The following is a 9,365-nucleotide window of genomic DNA, read 5'->3' on the forward strand; positions in this document are numbered from 1 at the left end:
AGGAGGGCATGCTCCCTTCACAGACGTCTCCGTAGGAGGGCATGCTCCCTTCACAGACGTCTCCGTAGGAGGGCATGCTCCCTTCACAGACGTCTGTTACGTACCCCTGACTACAAAAACTGTGGAGGAGTAGCCATCTGCACCCTTTGTCTGGGGTCTGGCGCCCCCCTTCTCCCTGCTTCACACACACCCCCTCTAGTCCACTCCCCCAGCATGCCTGGCTGCCCAGTGAGGGAGAAGAGAGGGAGAAGGAGGGATTATTTGGAGAGGAGAGGGGGAGGTGAGGCAGAGGGAGTTTAGGTCTTGGCTCTATATTCCTGTCTCCTCTCTCTCTCTCTTTCTACTTCTCTCTCCGTCTGTTTCTCTCTGTCTTTGTCTGTATGTTTCTCTCTCTCTTCCCCTCTCTCTTCCCCTCACTCTCTCCTCCTCTCTCTCTCCCTCTTCTCCTCTCTCTCTCTCTTCTCCTCTCTCTCTCTCCCTCTCCTCTCTCTCTCTCCCTCTTCTCCTCTCTCTCTCTCCCTCTCCTCTCTCTCTCTCCCTCTTCTCCTCTCTCTCTTCCCTTCTGGGTGAAAATACTGGAACTTATTGAGCAGTCAATGCAAATAGTCACTTCACCGTCTGAAGGTAACTACGATGTGTTTCAGTTTGAGGCTGTGGCCTCTACTCTCCTGCAGCTGTGGCTCAGTATGAAATATCAACTTTTCACTCTTTTCTTTCTCTTTCTTTCTCTCTGTCTCTCTCTCCCACTCCCTCTCTCTCAATCACACAACGAGGCCCTGTGTGTCTTTGCCCTCGTTGATTGATTCTGTAGAATAGTTCACATAGCTTATTGTCCCGTCTCAAGACTTGGAATAAAAATGACTGACTGACTGACTGATTGTCCTTGAAGGAGGGATAATGTTTGAATTGTTCAGGCAGGGCAATAATTCTCCGTAAAGTTGTTTTCAGCAAAGTCCACTAACTGACAACTGACATCAATGGGTTTTTATTGGTTTTCATTCTGAATATCGACTATTCTGTATAGACAAAATAACAACTCAACTGCCAACGGTCATAACTCATTTTAATGTCCAAGCAGAGGCACAGAACGGATTAAAAAAGAAAAAGGAATGAATGAAAAAAGGAGAAATCCTCCCAATGTCAGAGTGTAATCGCCCATAGAAATTAGGCACTAAAGAATATTAGGCTTTGTCCTTAATGGCACCCTATTCTTTATGTAGTGTACTGCTTTTGACCAGGGCCTTTCAAATCCCCTGGAGTAAAATATCAGCAGGCAGAAATGACGACCGGGATGTTAGGATGATCACCACAATACACATGAAATCACCATTCTGGGGCGAGGACACTAAAATGGATGAATAGGGGGCTTCTTTTAATAAAGCACAGATGCTCAATGGAGGAGAGGGAGAGCGAGGGAACCCTCCCTTCTGTCTATATCTATAAGCTTTGGCTGAATCTGCATTTGCCCGTCACTCACTGCAATAGAGAAGTAGAGCAAACAGCCCCCTTCATCTCTCCATTGGCCCTGTCACTCACTGCAATAGAGCCCCCTTCATTCCTCCATTGTCTGAGCCTAACAGGCTAACAGGCTAACTGGCTTCCAGTGAATGGGAAAGCTAGTTAAGGCTATGGGGGCTATGGGGAAGATCCCTGGTCTGCACTCTCCCTGCCTGGGCTGAGCTCCTATTGTTCAGCCCTCTGGGTACCAGGGTTACCTCCATCCTGGTTCATCCTGGTTCCTAGGGAGGAAAGAGCTCCCATAGTTCCTGACCAAGAGATTGATTTGGGGATTAGGCTATGAGGATACCGGACTGGGCCATGGGTGGTTGATGGAATTAGAGAGATAGATTGGGCTACTCAGACTGGGGGGGGGGGGGGGGGGGGGGGTTGGAGTGTGTGTGTGTGTGTGTGTTTCCTATGTGTGTGTCTCTCCAGTTTAAACGGTCCCTCCTAACTGAACCACCAAAAAGCTTTCTCACTAAATGGGGCGGTTAAAATGTCAGAGGGATGTGAAGTGGGCGGATCATGAGGCCTAGATGATGATGTCGCTGTTGTCGGGGGCAACACTCCGACCTTAGAATCCTCAGAATGATTAATGACTACCCAGACCGCTTCACTCCCACAACTGACTGGGTCAAAGTAACTGCAAGATATTGGGGGGGCTGAAAAGGGAGGGAACTTTAAGTATAAATAAAAGCAGTGGTCACTATGTTGATCTAAAACATGTTCTGGACTATCATCCTGATCGCTATATGCAGTGGAGGTATCATGCTATTGTGGGACTCGTTCTGATCTCTCGTTTAGATTATTCAATTATTTCTGTATTCGTATTGTGTTTGCCAGACATTCTACTGTACCATTGGAGCTAGTAACATAAGCACTTCACTGCAACCGCTATAACACCAGCAAATCTGTGTACGCGACCAATAAACCTGGATTTGATAACGGACTAAGAGATCCCTCAGCTTATTATAACTAAGTCATTCTAGAAGTTGCTCGTACTGTAGTTCCAGAGGTGTTACAGTCAGATGATAAAGGTATTACAGCCTGATCCAGCTGGAAGGTTCCTCCTGCAGCAGTTTCAACAGCCAGAGGAAGTCCTTGGAACTGACGACCCATTGGTTGGTAAATATCAAAATGGGATCATTCGCATGTCAATCTCTTTCTCCAGACAGCAGCACTTAACTTTGGGCCTCTTCTTCTCCCTCCCTTACACACCTCCACACACACACACACACACACACCCACACACACCCACACCCACACACACCCACACTCTAAACACACAGCCAGGCAGGCTGCTTGCATGCTCGTCCTCCCTCTCCTCTCCTCTCCCGCTGGGCTGAGTCTTAACCTAATGGGATAGCCATGGTGGAAGCCTCTCCCATAATGGAATAATGAAATCAGAGAGGACCCAGGGAAAGGTTACCACTCTACAGCATCCTCAATCTGCAGACTGCAGAGTCTGTCCTTCACCGGGGAAAGAAGGGGGGGGGGGGGGGGATTAGGAGAGAGAGATATTGGGAAGGAGGAAGAGGGTTGTTAGGTGCGACTTTTTGTCCTGTGTTTCAGAGAGAGGGAGAGAGCAGAGAGAGAGAGGAAAGGTGGAATGGGGGAGGAGGAGGAGCTACACACTCTCACAGTCTCACTTCAAAATTAGACGTTCAACCCATGTTTCTCAAACGTCACATTTCTAAGTTGTTCCAAACGTTACATTTCTTAGCGTTTAAGGTTATGTTTAGGCATTAACTCAGAATTTTTAAGGTTAGGGTTAAGTTAAAGCATTAACTCGGAATTCTTAAAGTTAGGCATTAAGTCTGAATGGTTAAGGTAAGGGTTAAGGATTGGGATAGGCTGAAAACTAAAATATATAAAAACAACTTTGTATTGCTGGATTTGAACATACAACCTTTGGCATCCACCGTCCTCGTCCACAACACCCTAGAAAAACTGAAACCTACTTCAGCGTAACAGCGCTCACTGTTACCCCTAGTGGTCGGTTTCCACATCATCTCCCGACGTCCTCAGACATGGATGGACGTGGAATACTGACTTGTATCACGGGTGACCTGGCTGGGAGGAGTATGTTGAGAGAAGGACAGAGAGATAGTGGGAGAAGGAGTGAGAGAGAGAGAGAGAATGGGAAAGGATAAGTGTGGGTAGAATGTGTTGGTTTAATCAAATCACCCCCAGCCAGCCATCTTCCATGCATTGACTCATAACCATTAGACTGGTGAACAGGAATTGAATGTACCCATGGAAAAGCCAAACTTAACATAAGCCATCATTGAAGAGCATAGCTTTCCTAGATAGATTCACACTGCAGCAGTTGTTGTTTTTCTTCTATACTCTAGTGAGCTGTTTGTAATAAAACCTGAAAATGGACTGTGTTTACACTAAAGGAATAAAACCAGACAATGGAAACGTTAAGGGAGACAAACACATGATGTACTTGGCCCACCTGGGAAATAAAAAGAAAACGCCACCAATGACACAACGGAGGATCACACTCGGTCCATGCTTACGTGTGTGGGTGTGTGTGTGTCTGTGTCATGCGTGTGTGTGCGCAATCGTCAGGATTTCATAAGGGACAGGAAGTGGGAGCGGTGACGAGTGGAAGGGCTGTGAAAACGACAGAGGGAGGATTCCCACAGCACTCCTCCTCTCCTCTCCTCCTCTCTTCCTCCTGTTCTCATGTGGGTCCACTCAGCACTTTAAGAATCACACCATATATGTCTCCAAGGGCCACCGGCTCTAACTCAGGAATTGCAGAGAAATGAGAGAAGGAGAGAGAGGAGGAAGGGAAGAAAGAGATATAGAGACAGACTGAGACGGAGACAGAAAGAAAGGAGTGTGAGCGAGGGAGACTGAGAGACGACAGTCTCCCTTTCCTCCCTCCCTGCCTTCGCTCTTCCATCCCTTCCTCCCTCCTTTCCTCCATCCCTCCCCCAATCCATTCCAGGTCATTAGCAGCTCTTTCAACCTGTTCTCTCTCTCTCTCTTTAATCTTCTCCTCTTCCCCTCTAATTTGCACAGAGAGACACACCGCCAATGACTTCCTGGCTAAATGGTTAATTCTGCTGGACAGGACAGGAGGAACATTTTAAGGAAGCACACGGTCAGTAGGGAGAGAGAGAGGGGGGTGAGAGGATCAGAGAGAGAGAACAGAGACAGAGAGAGAGGGGGGGGAAGGAGAGAGAGACGAAGGAGACAGAGAAGGAGAGAGAGAGAAAGAGAGAGAGAAAGCAGTCTGAGGGCAATGTAAACATACGTTTCCCATGCCAGTAAAGCCCGAAATTGAATTGAATTGAGAAGGAAACAGAGGAGAGAGATATAGAAAGAGAGAGAGGGGGGGGGAGATAGAGACAGCAGTCTGAGTGCCTGTGGCTGTTGGTTAATGACAGGTTAGCTGAAAGACCAAAGCAAACCGTTTCATTATGAGAGGAGAGGTGACATGCTGAGTGTGTGTCTCTTCTTTATGTCTCTCTCAGTGTGTGTCTGTGTCTCTTCTGTATTGCACTCACTCTATCTAGGTCTCTGTCTGTCTGTCTGTCTGTCTGTCTGTCTGTCTGTCTGTCTGTCTGTCTGTCTGTCTGTCTGTCTGTCTGTCTGTCTGTCTGTCTGTCTGTCTGTCTGTCTGTCTGTCTGTCCCTCCTATGTGTCTCTCTTTTTTCTCTCTGCCTGTATCAATTGTATCACTTTCAGTCCTTTATCTGTCTCTCACTCTGTCTGTCTGTCTGTGTGTCTCTCACTCCTTTACCTGTCTCTCACTTTGTCTGTCTCTGTGTCTCTCACTCCTTTACCTGTCTCTCACTGTCTGTCTCTGTGTCTCTCACTCCTTTACCTCTCACTCTGTCTGTCTGTCTGTCTGTCTGTGTCTCACTCCTTTATCTGTCTCTCACTCTGTCTGTCGTTCTGTCTGTCTGTCTGTCGTTCTGTCTGTCTGTCTGTCTGTCTGTCTGTCTGTCTGTCTGTCTGTCTGTCTGTCTGTCTGTCTGTCCCTCTATGTGTCTCTTTTTTTTCTCTCTGCCTGTATCAATTGTATCACTTTCAGTCCTTTATCTGTCTCTCACTCTGTCTGTCTTTCTGTGTGTCTCTCACTCCTTTACCTGTCTCTCACTCTGTCTGTCTGTGCGTATCTCACTCCATTACCTGTCTCTCACTCTGTCTGTCTCTGTGTCTCTCACTCCTTTACCTGTCTCTCACTCTGTCTGTCTCTGTGTCTCTCACTCTGTCTGTCTCTGTGTCTCTCACTCCTTTACCTGTCTCTCACTCTGTCTGTCTCTGTGTCTCTCACTCTGTCTGTCTGTCTCTGTGTCTCTCACTCCTTTACCTCTCACTCTGTCTGTCTGTCTGTCTGTCTGTCTGTCTGTCTGTCTGTCTGTCTGTCTGTCTGTCTGTCTGTCTGTCTGTCTGTCTGTCTCTCACTCTCCCTTGAAAGTGCTTGTATGTGTGTGTTTGTGTGTGCGCTTGGACATGCATGCGTGACTTTGCCTTTGTGTTTCTGTCTCCCTGTGTGTGTGTGTGTGTGTGTGTGTGTGTGTGTGTGTGTGTGTGTGTGTGTGTGTGTGTGTGTGTGTATAAGGGTGTGTGTGTGTATAAGGGTGTGTGTGTGTGTGTGTGTGTGTATAAGGGTGTGTGTGTGTATAAGGGTGTGTGTGTGTGTGTATAAGTGTGTGTGTGTGTGTGTGTGTGTGTGTGTGTGTGTGTGTGTGTGTGTGTGTGTGTGTGTGTGTGTGTGTGTGTGTGTATAAGGGTGTGTGTATGTGTATAAGGGTGTGTGTGTATGTGTGTATAAGGGTGTGTGAGGGGCAAGGTGTCTTTCTTTCCTCTTTCCCATTGTCACCAGATGTCACTTCATGGGAACATACTGAAACAATGGTCACCACAAGCAAAAGGCCAATTGCCTGGGGACAGAGAGAAGTCACTCTCTTCCAACAGGTTTCCATTTCCTACAGGGTGGGTGTTTGTGTGTGTGTGTGTGTGTGTGTGCAGCGTGTGTGTGCGACTGTGTGTGTGAGAATGAAAATAGAGTCACAATGAAAATGCAAGTTGTAGCCTAGCAGCAGAGTGTTGGGGACTGGAGTTGTAGCCTAGCAGCAGAGTATTGGGGACTGGAGTTGTAGCCTAGCAGCAGAGTATTGGGGACAGGAGTTGTAGCCTAGCAGCAGAGTATTGGGGACTGGAGTTGTAGCCTAGCAGCAGAGTTTTGGGGACTGGAGTTGTAGCCTAGCAGCAGAGTATTGGGGACTGGAGTTGTAGCCTAGCAGCAGAGTATTGGGGACTGGAGTTGTAGCCTAGCAGCAGAGTATTGGGGACTGGAGTTGTAGCCTAGCAGCAGAGTATTGGGGACTGGAGTTGTAGCCTAGCAGCAGGGTATTGGGGACTGGAGTTGTAGCCTAGCAGCAGAGTATTGGGGACTGGAGTTGTAGCCTAGCAGCAGAGTATTGGGGACTGGAGTTGTAGCCTAGCAGCAGAGTATTGGGGACTGGAGTTGTAGCCTAGCAGCAGGGTATTGGGGACTGGAGTTGTAGCCTAGCAGCAGAGTATTGGGGACTGGAGTTGTAGCCTAGCAGCAGAGTTTTGGGGACTGGAGTTGTAGCCTAGCAGCAGAGTATTGGGGACTGGAGTTGTAGCCTAGCAGCAGGGTATTGGGGACTGGAGTTGTAGCCTAGCAGCAGAGTATTGTGGACTGGTGTTGTTTTAATACTGTATCACAAGGAAGAGAGTGAGAATATCCTTTAAGCCCAAGATAATATACAGGAAGTCTTTCAGGAAGACCTCTTAGCCAAACAAAAGAAAATGGGCCTGACTGACTGATATCTGATAGAAGACATAATTGGAGAGATTAACATCTAGGGTACAATCCCTGACAAATCAGAGAGACCCGTAGGTTTATAGCTTGTTGAGCCCATGGGAAAACAAGCTAAATTGATTAGCTGACGTGACTGCTAGCTAGCTGGTGTCAACGGGAGGTCATGTGAAGTGAAATACTCCCACCAAAAAACACTTTGTCACTCCCACTGTTGTGTTGCTTTTATGAGAAAGCGCTGTCATGATGGACGATGTTTTGAACATGGTCTCTGAATGCCCAAGATAGAGTACACACAGACACCTGTACAAGCTAGCTTGTATTGGCTTTACATAGTGTGGGTGTCAGTCAATGAAACAAACAGAGACAAAGCATGTAACTTATTTGTTTTCGGGAAGGGGCAAACAGGATTTGCATGTGTGTGGGTTTGTGTGTGTGTGCTTCTTTACGTGTGTGTGCTTCTTGTGTGTGTGTGTGTGTGTGTGTGTGTGTGTGTGTGTGTGCGTGCGTGCGTGCGTGCGTGTGTTTAGAGTAGACCTCCATCGTCCATCGCTCACACATAAGCCGGGAATTAAAGTCAATAATCATTCTAATCATGTAATTGAGCAAAACAACAGCAACTAAGAGGAAACCTCATGCTTTTTTCTTTTCACCCGGTACATACATGTTGAGACAGAGCTCTCTCCTCTTCGAAATCTACTTAAAACACACACACACACACACACACACACACACACACACACACACACACACACACACACACACACACACACACACACACACACACACTGAGGGGTTGAACAGGGTCCCTGTTAACAACACTAGTGGACAAGAGAACAGACCAAAGAGGAAGAACAGAGTTGATTTACACACCTGTTTTAAATGGGCTTTGGGGTCAAAGGGTGTTGGGAGTGTGACACTAAAACAGAAGAGTACTTTTGAGGGCTTGTGGGGGGTCAAATATAGGACTTTAGGGATGTAAAAAGGCCTGTTGAGTAAACGCTCTTTATACGTCTCAATAGGTTTTGCAGGGAAGTAATATTAACGTTTGTTTTGTACTGTCAATGTATCTCTCTTTCTTTTTCTTTCTTTCTTTCTTTCTTTCTTTCTTTCTTTCTCCCCCTCTCTCTCTCCCTCCCCTCTCTCGTTCTCTCTCTCTCTCGCTCTCTCCCCCTCTCTCTCTCCCTCCACTCTCTCGCTCTCTCTCTCTTTCGCTCTGTCTCTCTCTCTCTCCCTCCCCACTCTCTCTCTCGTTCTCTCTCTGTCTCTGTCTCTCGCTCCATCTCCCTCCCCACACTCTCTCTCTCTCGTTCTCTCTCTCTGTCTCTCGCTCTCTCTCCTCCCCACTCTCTCTCTCTCTCTCTCTCTCTCTCTCTTCTTCTCTGTCTCTGTCTCTCTCTCTCTTAGCCTCTGTAGAGGTTTCCTCTTAGTTGTTGTGTTGTTGTTTTGTCCATGCTCAATTACATGATTGTAATGATTATTGACTTTAAATCCTGGCTTATGTGTCAGCGATAGATGATGGAGGTCTACTCTAAACACAGACACACTTTTCTTTCTTTCTCTCTCTCTCCCTCCCCTCTCGCTCTCTCTGTCTCTCCCTCCCTCCCCTCTCTCTCTCTCCCTCCCCTCTCTCTCTCTCTCCCCACTCTCTCTCTCTCGCTCTCCCCCCCCTCTCTCTCTCTCTGTCTCTCGCTCCCCCTCTCTCTGTCTCTCTCTCTCTCTGTCTCTCTCTCTATCTGTCTCTCTCTCTGTCTCTCTCTCTGTCTCTCTCTCTCTCTCTTTGTCTCTCGCTCCCCCCCTCTGTCTCTCTCTCTCTGTCTCTCTCTCTCGCTGTCTCTCTCTCTCTCTCTCTCTCTGTCTCTCTGTCTGTCTCTCTGTCTCTCTCTCTCGGTCTCTCTCTCTCTCTCTCTCTCTCTCTCTCTCTCTCTCTCTCTCTCTCTCTGTCTCTCTCTCTGTCTTTCTCTCTCTCTCTGTCTCTCTCTCTCTCTCTCTCTATCCCCCCCTCTCTCTCCCCCCTCTCTCTCTGTATCTCTCTCTGTGTATCTCTCTCTCT

Source organism: Salmo trutta, chromosome 38 (assembly GCF_901001165.1).
Source record: "Salmo trutta chromosome 38, fSalTru1.1, whole genome shotgun sequence".
In the NCBI taxonomy this organism is placed as follows: Eukaryota; Metazoa; Chordata; class Actinopteri; order Salmoniformes; family Salmonidae; genus Salmo; species Salmo trutta.